The following is an 18799-nucleotide window of genomic DNA, read 5'->3' on the forward strand; positions in this document are numbered from 1 at the left end:
TACCCGCTGTTTAGGAGCAAACTATTTAGGTTTTGTTAAAGCTTTACTCTGTAACTCCTGAACAGTTTTCATAATACAGTCAAACTAAACAAATGCAAAAACTATTTAACCATATTTCTCTGCATGAGTCCTTGGAATATATATATTATAATACATGCTACTTTTTTTTGCATTATAGTGGTTGCCTGATTTACAGTTTACTTACTCTATTATTCTGTTTAGGGCCACTTTGATGGGACTTGTTCAGGTAGGTGCATGTATTCTTACATTCTTTGGCATTGTAGGTTTGACCCAAGAATGGATGAATTAAGATGTGGATAGTTGATTCTTGCCAGTTTTTCAAATGTGTCAAAATACAAGATTTGGGGAACAAAGTGAGTGACCTTAGATTTACATAGGTAGCTAGTTCAGTAACTTGGCATTTTAAGCTTAATGAAATTAAGACTTTTTTTACTGTTTATTTTCTGATCTGCAGTTTTAATTTACATGTTTTCATAAATAGCTTTCATCAAGATAAGGAAGTTTCCTTTGATCCCTAGTTTTTTAAGATCTTAAAAATAATAAACATATTAATTTTTATTGACTTTTTCCCTGGATCTTATGGGAAGTTTGATTTTTCCTTTAATTTTTAAATGCGTTATATTACATTAAAGGCTTTTTTGATGTAAAGTAATTTGGTCAGGATTTAAAAACATAGTTTCATTCTTTCTCAAGATTATATTAGCTTCATAATATAAACTGTTTAATTTTTCCTATTTTTTTTCCCCCCAGGGAGAAATAATCTCCCTGAAGGGTTTGTTAATGTGTCTGTGAAATTGTATTTTCCTGATACTGCTTTTTATTTTTTTTTAAGTTCTCTTTCTCTTTTTTTCTTTTATTTTTGGTAAAATACACATAACTTTAAATTTACCATCTTAACCATTTTAAAGTGTACAGTATTCAATCATGTTACAGCATGTCAGTTTTTTTTAAAGACTGAGAGTAATAGTCCCTTGTATGTATATACTAAATTTTGTTTATCCATTCATTTGTCAAAGTCTTGGGTTGCTTCCACCTTTTGGCTTTTGCAAATAATGCTGCTGTGGACATGAGTGTGCAAATACCTATTTGAGTGCTTGCATTCAATTATTTGGGTATATACCCAAAAGTGAATTTCTGGAACTTATGGGAATTCTGTTTTTAATTTTTTGAAGAACACCAGACTGTTTTTCATGGCAGCTGTACTGTTTACTTTCCCACCAGCTGTGCACAAGGGTGCCAGTTTTTCCACATTCTTACCAATATTATTATTTAATGTCTTTTTGATAGTAATGGGCCATCCTAATGGTTTGGTCAGATTTTAAATTAGTATTTTTTTTTTTTTTTAGTGAAATTCTGTTTTCTAATTTACTATATCAATTTTGGTAGATTTTCTAGAAAATTATGTTTTTTTCTTAAGTTTTCAAAGATCTCGGCAAAAATGTTTTTTGTAGTCTTTGTGATTTTTAAATCTCTACTTTGGCTGTTTCTTCTCTATTTCTAACATTTTTTTATTTGTGTCTTTATTTTTATCCTTGATCATTCTTGCCAGAAGGTTGTCTATTTGATTAATTTCCAAAGATCTGGATTTTGGTTTCGTCGATCCTACCTACTGATTCTTTGTTCTCTATTTCATTAATGTCATTCTTTAGTTTTGTTATTTCCGTTTTCTTTTTTGGAGTTTATTTTGCCATTCTTTCTGTAATTCCTTAAGGTGAATATATGGCTGATTAATTTTCAGCCTTTTTTCTAATGTTAAGTAAAGATACTAATTTCTAATGGCCTCTTTCATGCAAAGTATTCACATGATTATTTGCTCTGTATTTTTAAATTTTCTTCATAATTTTTTCTTTGACCCATTGGTTGTTTAGAAGGTTGATTTGAAATTTCCAAACATAGGAGTTTCGTCTGTTGATTTCTAACTTAATTGCAAAAAACTCAAGAGAATATAGTTTTTGAATTTTTTTGAAATCTAACATAGCACACAGATTTTACAGTTTTTGTAAATGTCCTTCGTGTTGGAAGATTTTTTTCCAGTTCGTGTATTTTCCAGTTTTCTTACAAATATATTACAGTTATCCATATTGATTTTTGTGTTCTTTCAATTACTGATTGAGGGTATTAAGATCTTCCACTATGATAGATTTATTGCTTCTTGTTCTTATATATTTCGAGGTTATGTTATTAAGAGAATGCAAGTTTAAAATTTCATATCTTCCTTGTGAATTCAGCTTTTTACTATGTGAAATGACTCTTTTTTCCCCCCCAAGTACATTTATTTATTTTTTTAAGTTTATTGGGGTAACATTGGTTGGTAAATTACATAATTTTCAGGTATACATTATAATTTGATATCTGTATATTCTATTATGTGTTTACCACCCAAAATCTGGTTTCCTTCAGCTACCCACTTCACTTTCCCCCTAAACCCTATATTTGACCCCCTTTACCCAGTCTACCTCCCCTCTTCCCCCACCCCATTAGTGACTACTAGTCTGTAGTCCTCTGGTAACCAGTAGCCTATAGTCCATGTCCATGAGTCTCTGTTTGTCCTGTTCATTTGTTGCTTTTACGTTTATATCCCACATATAAGTGATATCATGTGATTTTCAACTTTTTCTGTTTGGCTTATTTCGCTTAGCATGATAATCTTGAAGTCCATCTCTGTTGTTGAAAATGGCAGTATCTCATCTCTTCTTATGGCTGAGTAATATTCTATGGTGTGTATGCACCACAGCTTCTTTAGTCAGTCATCTACATCCTGGCCAATGTGAATAATGCTGTTGTGAACATCGGTGTGCAGATATCTTCAGATATAGGTTTTCAAGTCTTTAGGGTAAATACCTAGTAGAGGGGGATTACTGGACCATATGGTAGATCAATTCTTAGTTTTTTGAGGAACCTCCATACCGTTTTCCAAAGGTGGTACCAATTTGCAGTCCCACCAGGAGTGTATGAGGGTTTCTATTTCTCAACATCCTCTCCAACATTTGTTATGTGTCCTGTTGATTATAGCTATTCTAACATGTGTGAGATTGTATCTCATTGTGGTTTTGATTTGTAGTTCTCTGATAGCTAGCGATGTTGAGCATCTTTTCATATATTTGTTGGCCATTTGTATGTCCTCTAGGGAGAAGTGTCTGTTCAGATTCTCTGCCCAGTTTTTGATTGGATCATTTTTTGTTTTTATTGAGTTGTATGAATTCTTGATATATTTTAGATATTAGGCCCTTATTGAAGGTGTTACTTGCAAATATATTCCCATTCAGATGGTTCTCCCTTTACCTTGTTGATGATTTCTTTTGCTGAGCAGAAGCTTTTTAGTTTGATGTAGTCCCGTTCATTTATTTTAGCTTTTACTTCCCTTGCTTTAGAAATCAAATTCATAAAATTCTCTTTAAGTCCAAGATCCTTGAGTTTAGTTCCTATGTTTTCTTCTATGCATTTTATTGTTTCAAGTCTTATAATTAGGTCTTTAATCTATTTCGAGTTAATTTTGGTGTGTGGTGTAAACAGCAGTCTAGTTTCATTCTTTTGCAGATGGCTTTCCAGTTTTTCCAGCACCATTTAGTGAAGAGACTTTACTTTCTCCACTGTATGTTTTTGACTTTTTTTGTTGAAAATCATTTTCCCATATAAATATGTGTTTACTTCTGAACTCTCTATTCTGTTCCACTGGTCCGTGTGTCTGTTTTGCTGCCAATACCATGCTGTTTTGATTACTGTCGCTTTGTAGTATAATTTAAAGTTGAGCAGAGTGATGCCTGTAGCTTCGTTCTTTTTTCTCAGGATTGCTTTGGCAGTTTGGGGTCTTTAGTGCTTCCATACAAATCTGATTATTTTTTGTTCTAGTTCTTTAAAAACTGCCAATGAGATTTTGATGGGGATTGCATTAAATCTGTATAATGCTTTCGGTAATATGGTCATTTTAACTATGTTGATTCTTCTAATCCACAAACACGGAATATCTTTCCATTTCTTTGTATCTTCTTCGATTTCCTTTATTAAGGTCTTATAGTTTTCATTCTATAGGTCCTTCACTTGTTTCATTAAATTTATTCCTAGGTATTTTATTCTTTTTGTTGCAATTGCAAAAGGAATTATATTTTTCCACTTCTTTTTCTGATGCTTCATTGTTAGAATATAGGAACGCTATCAATTTTTGAATGTTGATTTTTGTATCCATAGACTTTACTGTATTTGCTTATTGTTTCTAGTAGTGTTCTTGTGGAGTCTTTAGGGTTTTCTATATAGAGAATCATGTCATCCGCAAATAGTGACAGTTTGACTTCTTTGTTTCCTGTTTGGATGCCTGTTATTTCTTGTCTGATTGCATTCACTAGGACCTCCAATGTTATATCGAATAACAGTAACGATAGTGGACAGTCTTACCTTGTTCCTGATCTTAGAAGGAAGACTTTTTGTTTTTCATCATGAAATATAATGTTGGCTGAATGTTTGTCATATGTGGCCTTTGTTATGTTAAGGTACTTTCCTTCTATACCGATTTCATTAAGTGTTTTGATCATAAATTGATGCTGTATCTTGTTGAAGGCATTTCTGCATCTATTGATATGATCATATGATTCTTATTTTTAAATTTGTTTATGTGCTGTATCACATTAATCGATTTGCATATGTTGAACCATCCCTGTGCCTCTTGGATGAAGCCCACTTCATTGTGGTGTATAATCTTTTTAATATGTTTCTGTATTTGGTTCGCTAGTATCTTATTTAGGATTTTTGCATCTGTGTTTATGAGAGAGATTGGTCTGTAGTTTTCTTTTTTTGTGTTAGCTTTACCAGGTTTTGGTATCAGGGTAATATTGGCCTCATAAAATGAGTTGGGAAGTATTGCCTGCTCTTCGATTTTTTTTGGAAGAGTTTGAGGAGAATAGGTATTAAATCTTCTTTGTTTGGTAGAATTCACTGGTGAAGCCATCTGGTCCTGGACTTCTACTTTTTGGTAGGTTTTTAATGATTGTTTCAATTTCCATACTGTTGATTGGTCTATTTAGATTTTCCAGTTCTTGATTCAGTCTAGGAAGATTGTATTTTTCTAAGTACTGGTCCATTTCTTCTAGGTTATTAAATTTGGTGTTATGTACTTTTTCATAGTATTCGTAAATGACCCTTTGTATTTCTATGATATCAGTCATAATTTCCCCTCTTTCATTCCTGATTTTGTTTATTTGTGTCCTTTCTCTTTTTTCTTTAGTGAGTCTAGCCAGGGATTTGTCAGTTTTATTAACCTCAAAGAACCAGATCTTCGTTGCATTTATTTTTTCTATTTATTTTTTCAATTTCATTTATTTCTGCTCTAATTTTGATTATTTCTTTCCTTCTGCTGACTTTAGGCTTCATTTGTTTTTCCTTTTCTAGTTTTTTAAGATGAAGCGTTAGGTTTTTTATTTGGGCTCATTCTTTCTTTTGGAGATAGACCTGTAATGATATGAACTTTCTGCTTAATGACTGCTTTTGCTGTGTCCCAAAAGGTTTGATATGTTGTACTATCATTATCATTCGTTTCTCTGTATCTCTTGATCTCTCTTTTTATTTCTTCTCTGACTCAGGTATTCTTCAGTAGCATATTGTTTGATCTCCATGTATTTATGGTTCTTCCTGATTTCTTTGCAGTTGATCTGTAGTTTCAAAGCATTATGATCAGAGAATATGGTTGATGTGATTTCAACCCTCTTATACTTTTGAGGCTATCTATCTCTGTGTCCTAGTATGCAGTCATCTTGAGAATGTTTCATGTGCACTACAGAATGTGTAAGCAGCTGTTTTGGGATTGAAGGCCCTGTAAATGTCAATTATGTCCAGTTGGTCTAATGTGTCATTTAAGAATATTATTTCCTTATTGATTTTCTGTTTGGACGATCTGTCCATATTCAACAGTGGGGTATTTAGGTCCCCTACTACCATAGTGTTTTGGTCTGTTTCTCCCTTTAGTTCTGTTATATACTATTATTATTTATTCATGTCTGTCTGTCTGTGTTTTTTAAAAAATCTTTTCTATGTATATTACATAGTTTTATCATCATGATTATAACTATTTACATAGTTTTATCCTACTGATGGATTTTATCTTCTAAGAATGTGGAACATCTCTTTTCTCTTTAACACCTTTCTTCTTGAATATTACTTTTGTATGGTACTAATATTGCAAACCTTGTTTTGGTTCGTGATGCTTGATGTGGCCACCTCCTTCTCCCCTCTTTCTCTACTGCCTCATTCATAGTTTTGTTTTTACATCTAGGTTTATTTCTAAAAACCATATTTTCATTTTAGTTGTTTGATGCTTTATAAAAGTACCATGCTGTACGCAATCCTTTTGGTTTGTTTTTTACTCAATAGTATAGTACCTAGATTCATACAAATTAAAAAATTCATTACTGTTTTTAAAGAGCTTTGAGATATAACTGTCACACATTAAACTGCACTTGTTTTTTAAGTGTACAGTTTAAGAAGTTTTAGTATATTTATACATCCAGGAAGCCATCATCATGATCAAGATAGTGAACATATTTATCACCTCAAAAATTTTTCTCATCTACTATGTATCCTTGGTGATTTTCTGCTTACTTTTGTTCTATAAATTTTTGAGAGAGGGATATTGAAATCTTTTGATTTTAATTGTAAATTTTTCTGTTTCTCTTGGCAATTCCATCAGTTTTTGCTTGATGTAGTTTAAAGTTGTATTATTAAGGAATATAAAAGCTAAGAATTTTATGTGCTCTTGATTAATTTCATTGTTTTGGAATATACTTTCTTCTTAGTAATATTTTTTGCTACCTTGCCTGATATTAAGATAGTCACTCCAGCTTTATTTTATCTAGTATTAGAGTAGTGTAACTTTTCTTTTTCTTTAAATATTTATATTTTTATGCATTTATATTATATTTAATTTGTATTCAGATTATGGTTACTGTGTATTTCCATTTTTATGTATATTCTTTTTATAAACATTTAAAAGTTTATAGATTTAAAGGGAATGTTGATTTCGATGCCGTAGAGTATGATATGAAGCTGCTGACCCCTCAAGCTCTTGTCACCCAGTGTTGTGAAAGTCTCTCATAACTGAGGAGTTCCGACTCTGAGCATTATTGTTCCTTGGATCTTCTCTTGAAAAGGTGATGTTATTTGTGATCTGTAGTTTATTGTTGCTGGGTATTATTGTTGCTGGATATTATTGAAATGATTTCTGAGGATGAAGTCTGATAGTAATCTCATTTGCTGTATTAGAAATCTGAGAATTCTGAGAAAACATCTTTGACTGCAAGGCTTGGTTCAATAACAACTGAACTATTATATGTTGCAGTATTGAGTTCAGGTCTTCTGTCTTTACTGCACGATAAATTAATAAGCTTGTACTCTGGGCTTTTCTTCAAGTCATCTGTTAAACCTCAGATTAGATCAGAAAGGAACATCAGAATCTGCAAAAGAAGTCTTTACCTCATTTATCATCTCCACCTACCATAAAACTGATGGAGTATTTGTAATTGTCACTGAGTGGCAGGGGGACAGATGGTAGACTGTCATCCTTATCAGAAGATGGGCTTTTCTCTTTTGCATGGTGTCTGTTTCACAATATTTCATTAGCTTCATTTTCTCAACTGTCATTTCCAACAATACAATACATAGATTGTAATAGATAACAACATAAGTGTATCCTATAGAAAGAGACCTTAGCAGAATTGAATCTTTGTGTAATTAAAATAGCCTATAAAGTTTTAAAAGTTGTCATTGTTACATATGTTTAGTTTTTTCAAAATGATGCTGTTTTTTCAAAATGGCATTGTTTTGATAAAAGGTATTATGTTTCATATTCTCTCAAATTTACTGTTTGATGAACGTTCAATTAAATGTAGTGGAACTTTCAAACTTTATATATATATTTTAGCATTTCTTTAGCATCTGCTTGTGCATTCTGCATTAGTTTAGATGTCAGGGAAACACAGATAAACACTATCGTGTGAGCCTACCTCTTCAATTTAGGTTGTCTCTGATAAATTTCACAGCTCCATGAATCTCTAAACACATTCAGTTAAATATAAATGAACTAAGTTTTGTATATGTTACTTTCATTGTTGAATAGTGTTTGGATATCTGTGGATACTTTAGTTGATCTGGTTAATGCCATCTAACAAATCAGTAATTATAAATCAGATTTCCTTAACTCTTCCTGGAGGGTAGTCTGCTGGGATAGTTTTATGGGGGAGTGATAGTGATCGAAATACTAATTTACTACAGATTCATTTGTTTTCATTCTGAGTAAAACTGACACCTCTTTAACTTAAGCAGTTATAAACCCTTGGCACGTAGTACATATTGAATTAATTGTTAATTAAATTAATGAGCTAAACGATAGTTTATTTTCAACATACTGTATTTGTGAGGGTGATATTCAGAATCTATGGTAAAGTGCTGTCCAAAATGCCATGTTGTTTTCAGTTGAGCATTTCTTTATTTCTTCCTTTATTTCATCTGCTTCTCCTTTTCTTCTGATTTTCCTTCTTCGTCCCTTCCCAGACATCTTCATTTCTTTACTCTCCCATTTCTCCCTCATGCCTCCCTTTTTTCACCATCATCATCTTCCAGAGAAACAAGGAAAACACATTCTTACCCTCCAGGCTGCCATTCTTTCCCAGATTTTGTAGAAGACAATGAGGAAATGTAAAATGCTTCCTATTTATCTTATTTGTCTTTGTGCTAGGCAGACTTAAAAGGATGAAATGCCTAATAGTATTTTTAAGAATTAGAGAAAACATTTGAGTTTGGAAAGGACTAATATCATTGAGTTTTAGATTCCAAAGTTGAGAAAGTCCAGGATGATGTTGAGAGAGAAGTGTTTTTCCAAACAAAATGTGAAAAACTTGTATTATTTGCTTATCTATTTAGATAGTAACTTGGCATCCACCCTGCTTTTGAAAGTAAAGTTTTGGCTCCAGAGAAATAAGGCTCTTGAGCATGACATTGGATTTCTATAAAAAGAACACCTTTTGATATTCAAATAAAAATACATTTCGTTATTATTGTGATGAAGCTTTGGTCCTTTTTTTCAAAGGAAACATTTAAACCCTTTTGATCTAGGAAGAATAACATCCTTAAAAATTCTCAGTTCTGTGTTACAGTATTTTAAATAATGGGAAGCAGATTACTTCCTTCGATGTACCACATTTTATGAAATGTGTTTATTCTGAGGTAACACTTGAGAGAGTTCTAAAAATGGAAGTTTAATAAGATTCTATATTGTGTCATTTATATTTTCCTATATACCCTATTTTTAGAACTTTTACATCTTTCCCAAAGATCATGAACCTATCTATAGCTTAATGTTTTCATGTCTCTTTTACAAAATAAGGAATTATGAGAACCTTTAGGAGGAGTTTGATAGAATATCAGGATCATAAACCTCAGGATTTAATATAGTAAATTATGTTAGAAAGGCCAGAGCTTTGGCATAATATGCCATAAAAGGTAATTAAATGAATAAGAAGGGTATAAACTTTGATGAGATCATGTCTATATAGTATTCGTTTCCTTATATATGTTTATTAGTATTTCATGTAGCACAGTGTTGTTTAAGAAGTCACAATTGCAGTTTAAACTCTAGACTTACATTATGTGTGTCTGTGTATGGAATTACCGTCCTTGATTACCTTATGGGCTTTTCACATTGATTTTTAAAAGAGGAGATTTTATTTTCTAATCCCTTTATTTTACTAGTGAGGAAACTGAGGCCCAGAGAAGTCACTCTGTCGTGTTTTGCAGAATTTATCCTGGTCGCAGATACCGTGACTCACTCACGGTGCGGTGCTGTTTCTCCTGTGTCAATCTGCTTTTCTGTGTCAAAAGGGAACATTGTCTCTTGTCGATGCTTTTTTTATAATTCACAGTATCATGTAGAACGGCCAACTAAGACCCATTTCCAGCTTGGAGGTAGGAGAGTAGAACTTGCATTGAACGGGATTCCGGGACGGCAGGAGTGTAAATTTTCTGTGATATTAGGAAAGAAGGAGAATCAGGGATGATTTTTGTCCCCGATTGATTCATATTTTGAAAGTGACTAAATAAATCATAAATAATATGTCTCCAGGGTAAATTTTGCTTTTCCTTGTGCCTGTAGCATAATAATTATAATTCTGGGTAAATACAAAAAGATGAGTGTATTTTACACAGTTATACTTATTTTTCTACAGCACAAGTAAGTCTACAGCAACCGTAACCTTATAAAGATTGACCCTGTTTTCTTTAAAGAGCTTGATTTTCCTTGCTTTCTCTTATTAGCATTAATTTTGCAACAATTAAAATAATAATAATATTAATATTATTAATAATATTATTAATAATAAATATTAATAATAATAAAATATTAATATATTTTAATTGTAGAAAATTTGAGGAAAAATGTGTATTGGTAACATTTTGATCTAATTATTTTCTTTATATGTGAAGATATAAATCTTACACACTTATTTATATATAAACTGCATTGCGTAGATTTGAATCCTGAATTTTTATCATATGATGATTGTTTTTAATAATACTGTTTAAAATAATGAAACCTGTATCATATTAATGCATAAGTCATAATTTATTTGTTTTTTTGTTTGTTTGTTGCTCTTTATTTTATATTCTACGTATGAATGAAAGCATGGGCTATAATTTACATAATCAATTCCTACTGCTGATATTTTGTTGTAAATCTTACTGCAGTGAATATATTTATATAGAGATATTTGGGTACTTTCTGTGTCCTTACGATAGTTTTGCAGAAGTAGAATCATTTAAAGTATCTTTATTTTTTCCCTGAGCATTTATTTTATTAACTGTTAAGCAGACTGGGCTCTGCGACTATCTGGTTGTCCGAGACCAGAGGCATAGATAGGTACCAGCATTTGAAACGGCCAGAGTGGTAGGCCATGCGAAGCAAGCAACGCTTCAGTAAGAGGCGCTGAGACCGCTGTACGTATTTGATCCCAGCCAGTCCTTGGGGTTGAGGAAGGGTGTCAACAAGGCTTGGAGCCCGAAGTTTAGGCTCTCGGGTTCAGAGCTGGGCTTAAGTATAGCAGGAACCTGGAACAGTGAGCAGGTAGAAAAATGATTAAGGAATCTAGCTGTTTGGATTGGCCTGCTGCTGAGGATGGCTTAGAAGGAGGGAGGGGGTGCTGCCTGCCAGTGTGCACCGGTGCCGAGTGCTCAGGTGAACTGGGCGCTGGACCTTGAGCAGCACCGTCAGCTGCAGAACCTACCGGCTGGTGGATGGGCCTGCGGGTGTACTTCCTGTCACGACAGATGTGGCTGTGGAATTCAGTGAAAAACATTGAAACCTTCGTCTCTAACTGGCTCCTTAAAGCAGAGCCTGGCTTTTTTTGGTCAGCACTGTTCTAGCCCAGGTCACTCGTCATCCTGTAATGGCTGGTTAACCTGTGCCCTGTCCCAGAGGCTCAGATGTAGGAAGACCAGATGAGGAAGATGGGAGAATCAATAACAATATGTCACTATTTCTTTTGGTAAAGCACCCCCTTAATACACATCTACTTTCCTGTAGGAGGTGGTCTCTGGTTCTTACAACAGATTTCACACTTAGAGTACACACTTTCGGCGTTTGAATAGTGCACAAACATATTCATTTCATTTTCAGTTCAGCTCTTAGATGCTTGAGAGAGATGAATATCATGATTTCATTTACTTTGGTAAGCCAGACGGAATTTTAATTTCATGTGTACAAATTATTTTTTCTTACAAGATGACTGTTTTCCAAACTGATTGTTATGGAACCTTTAAAACATACCTAATAGCAGACAGAGAGACAAACTTCCCTGTACTCATCACTGAGCCTGACAACGATAAGGTCCCGGTGAGTCCTGCCTTATTGACATCTCATCCACTCCCCCCAAATAGTATTTTGAAGTTAATTTGAAGTTAATTCCAGATATCATTTTATGCTAGCTATTTTAAACCAGATTTTTTTCCTGCTTATTATATATGCTTTTTATAGAAGAAAATTAAAAATCAGTCACAATCTAGTAAAAAATTTTAGTATTTTGCCTTAATTTCCCAGAGTCAGTTTATACACACATGTATACACTTGTAAATATGCAAAGATGTATATATAATTATGCATACAAATGTTGCATAATTGTGTATTACTTGGGGAAAAGATTAATCTGCTATAATAAAGGCAATAAATATACAATAATTTTAAGAACATATAAGTTTATTTCTCACAGTACAGTCTTGAGGTAGGTAAGCAGTCCATGTTGTCAGGCTGGCTTTAGCCATGTGTTTTCAGAGACCCATCTCTGTCAGCCCCAAGATCTTGCCCCTCCCCTCTGGGATCAGAGCTGTGTTGCAGGCTCTTTTGTGTTCCAGTTTGCGGAGAGAGGAGAGTGTGAATGGGCCTTCAAGCACTAGGCATGCCTTCAAATTCCATTGATTGAGAATTTAGTCACAGGGCTGCCTCTGACTGTGAGGGACTGGGAGATTCAGTCCTAAGCAAAGGAACATGTGACTTGCTAAAGCTTTGTCGCTGTGCACTCTGCTGCAGTGCAAGGTGTGTCTGTGTCCTTTCTGTTACCCGCCCATGGCAGGTAGATCTAGAGGCTTTTGTCAGACTGAGATTCAGCCCATCTGAAAAACTGTAGTTGGTGTTGAGTTCTTTCTTTAGAATTAACATAATGTCTGATTGTCTTTCTTTTTGTGGTATTAATGTATTAGCTATTTATGCTATTATCTGTCGATTTATGGATACCTACAGTCATTAATTCCTGGATATGGAGATATTCCAATTCCGCACTTCATTTTCATTTAGTATTTGGAATACATTTTTAAACAAATACTTTCCCTCATCTACTATTTGGTTTCTGAGTGGCAGGATAAAATTTTGATTATTTACCAGTTTTTGATATAATAAATGATGCCCTATTATTTTCCAGAGGTGTCCAATTAGTTTTTAAAATGTGTGTGTGTGTGTGTGTGTAATTATAAACTCATGGATTTAAATACTTATGATGGAGTTCAATCATTTAAAATTTTCCTTTTTGGACCTCAAATTCTTTTGGTCAGTGGGAGCCTCTTAAAGTTTACTCTCAAGTGCTTTTGACATGAGCCTAATTGAATTTGATAGTTACCTTGCTATGTGGTATAATAGCAAGATGATTAGGTTTATAATTAGCTGTTTTGCTAAGAACCTTGGTTACCTTTACTGAGAAATGGTATTTCAGGAACATCAGGGATGCTCATTGGTACTGGGTTGATCACTGTGCACAGAATTAGGAAATAAAATGTATGTGATGTGTATGAGTGTAAGTACACACTTATACAAATATGTGTGCATATATTATGTTTTATTAAAGATGATGGACTTATGAATTCTACAATTCAAATTCAAGACTACAGAGTTTTTACTTGACCTCCTCTGTATTGTATCTTGTCTTTCATACTGAGCATTCAGGGATCTAAGACACAGGGAATATAGAATTATATCCACAATTTCCTTTATTTTATCTCATGTTACATACATAGAAGTCTGAGGGCAATATTACTAATACTCCCACCACCAGTGTAATTCCTGTGAGAACAGTTTAAATTTTTTTCATATGTTCTCCCCATTCTCACTTTTTTTTTTATAGTGACATGATGAAAAATTGGAGATACAGTCATTATACACTATATTGTTTAGGTTTTAACCAGTAGTTTACTCTTAATCCTCTAAGTTTATGTATCATGTTAACCACTAGCTAGCCCTTATGTCTATACCTCTCTGGTCATTTTGGTTTTCTGAGGCTTGTTCTTTAGTAGATTCTTCAGGAAGTTCTTGTAAGAATAATGTTCTCTGAGGATTTTTTTTTTTTTTTATGTTGGTAACAGTTTATGCCTTTTATACTTGAAAGTTGGTTTTGCCAAATATAAAAAAATTTAGCTAACATTTCTTCCTTTGAAAATCCTAAATATAGTCACAAAATGTTGCTGTTAGAAAGGCTGATGATAATCTAATTTTTTGCCTTGTAACACACTTATTTTTTTGCTACATGTCCAAAGCATTTTTCCCTTTTCTTTAAAGCCCAGAAATTGTGATAGGATATGTCTTGGTATTAGCCACTCTGGGTCAGTATTTTCAGATATGTGGTGTACTCTTTTGATATTTAATTATATTCTTTTCAGGACAGTTTTCTCAGATTATAGTTTTTAATATTTGATTTTTTTCCCCTTGTTTTGGTTTTCTTTTTCAGGAACCCCTATTACCTGCAACTTACATCTTTGCCTGTCTTCAGTATTTCCACTTACTCTTGAACCACTTTTATTTCTTTCTTTTGATTGAAAATTCTCCTGCTCATCTTTTATTTGAGGAATTCTTTGTTGTATTTATTTATTCTTACGAGTCTTCTATTTTATCTTTATTTTAAAAATAATTCTATTTGCTATCTTCTTTGATTTTTGATGTAAATTCTGAGTTTTTAAGATGGTGCTTTGTGTTTTCTCATGCTTTATACCATTTTCTCTACTTGTAACTTATTTTGAAATAGAAAGTAACATTTCGATCTATTCTGTGCATGGTTTTGGTGTGTTTTCGTTGTTCGTAGTGTTGATATTCTACTTATTTTCTTTTTTAGTAATTTTAGGATTTAACTTTGTTTTCTGTTGCTTATTTTTACATGGAATTAATTTTATAAGAGTTTTAGAATGAGTTATGGTTCATGGTAGCTATTCTAACTTCATAGAGCTTCATCTGTTCCCCCCCCCAAAAAAAATAGAATGACTTGCTTTCTGAATTCCTGATTCAGTTTCCCTGCTCTACTTTTATCTAGGCCTTTTTCCCTCTTTGTCTCCATTATCCCTAGACTGTTCAGTTAAATCCCTTCTCCAGCATTTTCTGTTGCGGCTCAGTTTCAAGAGTTCATAGGGACTAGCCTTTAGCAGACTGATCAGATCTCTGTGAGGCTGGGTTCCTGTCCCTCACCTGCCATCGGATGGGCAAACCCTTTCTCATTTTAGCTATTCTCAATGGGCCTGTTGAACTCCAGTGAAAGACTTTATTTTTTACAGTTCTATTCTCAAGTTTTTAATATTAACTTTGTGTGTTCCTCTGATTTCTCCTTCAAAGATACTGAAAATTTGCCGACCTGTTGCTAATTTGTTCTCACCTACTTCTGTTTGGGTGCTACAAGGTAACACTGTCACCTTGTTTTGTTGTAAGTCTGCTGTGAGTTTTACTTTTGCATCTGATTGCCCTCTGTGTTTTATGTGATGATTCAGAGAGAATCTAAAACTTTGCAACCACTGGCTGCATCCTCTTAGTAATCTTCTAAGTGTTTTGATGACTAGTACTTCCTCATAGAAATGCACTATAATTTCTTTAGTCACTCCTCAGTGTTGCTTTGTACACATTCTTTCCATCTTCAGAAACCATGTCAAAACCTTCCTGTGTAAAGTTTTCACACTTTTAATGGAAAAATGACTATTATTCACCCTGTATCACATTCAACAATGAGTTTCTTTTATCGCCAAAATGTGATCTTTCTGACAAAAAGAAAATACGTAATGCGAACCACTAGAAACAAATATATGAAATCTCATAATAATGTGTTCATAGAAAGCTGGACAAGAAACACATTTTAAGTCACAGAAGACAAAATACAAACAAATCGTCGAGCATTCTAATACCAGTTTTCCAGCTAACAAATTGACAGATTTACAAACAAAACAAACTGCCAAATCACTTATGGGTACATAAATTAATTCCCTTTTTGGTTGTTCAGTTTGGGAATATTTATGAAAAACCTTAAAAATATGTGTAATCTATGGCCCAGGAATTTCAGTTCTATGATTTTATCATAAGGGAAATACTAGACAAAGTGTTTAAAATTTTAACTGTAGGACTGATTTGCTGCACTAGTATTTATTATGTTAAAAATAAGAAATTATCCAAATAACAATAAAGCATTTAGTAAAGTTAGGTATATTCATGAAATAGAATATCTTACAGGCACTAGATTATGTTAAACAATATTATTTAATGGTATGACTATATTTGCAATATTAAGTTTAAAAAGTAGATTATAAAATACTATAAATGGCATATCCCATTTTCATGAAAATATATATGCAAAGAAAATTGGAAGGATATACTTAAGTACTTACTTTTAGGTGTTAGAATTATAGGTTTTTATTTTTTAATTTTTTTAAAAAATTAACATGTACTGATTTTGTATTAAGAATAAAGTTGCTATTAGTCAAACAAAAATATTACTATATTCTCATTTGTTTTTGGTTTTGAGATTTTTTTAAAGTTAACATTAATACGAGTGCATATGTTTGAGTGTTCATGTGTGTGAATGTGTATGTAAGTGTATTGTCTTTTAAAAAGATGTGATTCTTGATAGTTCTGGATAGAGTCCAAATTTTTCTTTATAGTGTCTGCATTTGTGCATTGGGTACAGAAATGACTTATATAGTAAATAGTATAATTGAACTTTTCACAGAATTGAAGCTGTCACTTAGAATATTTTTTTTCTTAATGCAGTAATAGAAACTACATGTCAGAGACTCAGCCTGTGAGCACTGTTAAAAGAAGTGAAGGTGGAATAGTGAAATGCTTGGTTTTGCGTAGGTTGTGGTTCTGACCTTGAGCTTTGTGATCTTGGACATAATACCTAACCTCTTTGAGCCTTTGTTAAGCATTTGTAAGATGTGAACGTAGTGCCTCCTGTTCTGTGGGGTTGTTAAGATCATAGGAAATAACATGTAACTTACTTACTCTTTTTTATCACATAGTGAGAATTCAGTGAATAGTAATGTGGATGGCGACTTCACATATGACTGTGTCATGAATTTTGATTTTCTAACTTGAACAAGTTATTTGACTCCGTGTCTGCTTACTCATGGTTAAAATGGAAATAATAAAAATAAATACTATCAAAGTATGTTCTAAGTATAGTTCAAAGGACTAAGTGATATGTAAAGTTTTTATTAGTTCAGTGTATGTCGCATAATAAACCCTCATACATACTATTTTTTGTCTTTTTTTATTGACATATGACATTCAACATTGCATTAGTTTTGGATATACAACATAATGCTTGATGTGTGTCTATAGTGCAAAATGATCACCACAATAAATTTAGTTATTTATCACCACAGTAGTTACTATTCGTGTGTGTTGGGGGTGGGGAGATGGTATAAGAACTTTTAAGATCTACTCTCTTAGCCATTTTCAAGATATAGTCTAGTATCTTTAACTAAAGTCACCGTGCTGTACATTATGTCCTGAGGATTTATTTACCTTATAACTGGAAGTTTGTACCTTTTGACCACTTTCACTCATTTGACCATAAACATTATTATTAGCTCTTGATACATTACCTTCTTATCTTTCATTCATTTGACATGTAAGTATTGAGTGCCTGCCATACGCTGGGCACAGCAGCAAAACAGACAAATCATTGCCCTCATAAAACTTACATTCTAGTGCAGAAAATTGCAAAGAAATATTTGATGTTAGGTAAAATGTTAGGCCAATCCTGTGAAGAAAAATGGACAGAATAAGATGATGGCAAATAGTAGAAAGTGTTACTTAAGATTGGGTGTTCATTTTAGCTGAGACCATGCAAATAACTGAAAGAAAAATATTTTTGGCTAAGAGGACAGCAGTAACATTCCTGGTGAATGCAAAGAACAGCAACACCCATTCCACTGTGGCCGGAACAGAACGAATGAAGGCGAGAACATTATAGGATGAGGTCAGAGAGGTCAACGATTGAGGGCTTGTAAGGCCAGGGAAAGTACTTTGAATTTTACCTGAAGTGTGATGAGAAGGCAGGATTCTGATAAGAGCAATGATACGTTGTGATTATGTTTAAAAAAAAAAAAAATCACTGGCTGCTTATGTAAAGAAAAGACTTGGGTGTTAAATTAGAACCTGAAACACCATTTAAGAGGCTACTATTTATTATTGAGTGATAATCTAGTCTAAGATGAAAGCTGTATCTTGGACTAGATGGTGGTGGCAGCAGAAGTGACTGGATTTGGGATGGATTTGGGGACCTATCTGAAAGTAGAGCTGATAGTACTTGCTGATGTATTGGATATGAGCAGTTGCACGAATGGATGGTACCATTTACCAAAAGCAGGAACACTGTGGGAAGAGCACTTGTATGTCTATGGGAAATGTAAGACTTTGGCCGTGAACTGTTATTTTGGAAATTCTAATGGTGAAGTACTTCACCTAACTGGAGTACTTCAGGAGACAGTTTCATGTAGGAATGGAAATCAGGGGAGAGGGCAGGACTCGAGGTAAAAATTTGGAAATTGCCTATGTTTAAGTAATATTTCAAATCACTGCTCGCAGTGAGTGAGTTTGATGGAAAAGAGGGGCAATCTGTGGAGCCCTGGGACACTCCAGCACTACCCAGGCAAGGAGAGGAAAGTGATCCAGCAAAGAAGACTTAGGAAGTACAGCTGGTGAGTTGGGAGGACAATGTGATATCTAGAAGCTTAGTCAGGAAAGTGCCAGGGAGGAGAATGTGGGTACTGGGTGTGTGTGTGTGGGTGAGTGTGCTGGGAGTTGGCAAAGGTGGTAAGGGTGGTGGTAAGGGTGTCGGGGCCAAGGGTGTTGGAAATTTAAGGGAGAGGGTCTGAAAAAACTTCTAGGTAGGAGTGTGTAGCTAAAATAGTCCAAGATTGTTTGATTGCCTGGCAGTACTAGAGCCCATTTGAGGTATAGTGTCATCAGGTTAAACTGAGAGTAGTCAGCATTGTTCGTTATTATGGCCAC

The 18799-nt window shown here is 33.6% G+C and overlaps 1 protein-coding gene across 2 annotated transcripts in view; it reads left to right on the forward strand.

The window, feature by feature from the left end:
• The window catches only part of SCAPER (S-phase cyclin A associated protein in the ER), a 197247-nt gene that overhangs the window by 71043 nt on the left and 107405 nt on the right, over positions 1–18799 (forward strand). The window lies entirely within an intron of this gene.

Source organism: Rousettus aegyptiacus, unplaced genomic scaffold (assembly GCF_014176215.1).
Source record: "Rousettus aegyptiacus isolate mRouAeg1 unplaced genomic scaffold, mRouAeg1.p scaffold_m13_p_14, whole genome shotgun sequence".
Classification (NCBI taxonomy): Eukaryota; Metazoa; Chordata; class Mammalia; order Chiroptera; family Pteropodidae; genus Rousettus; species Rousettus aegyptiacus.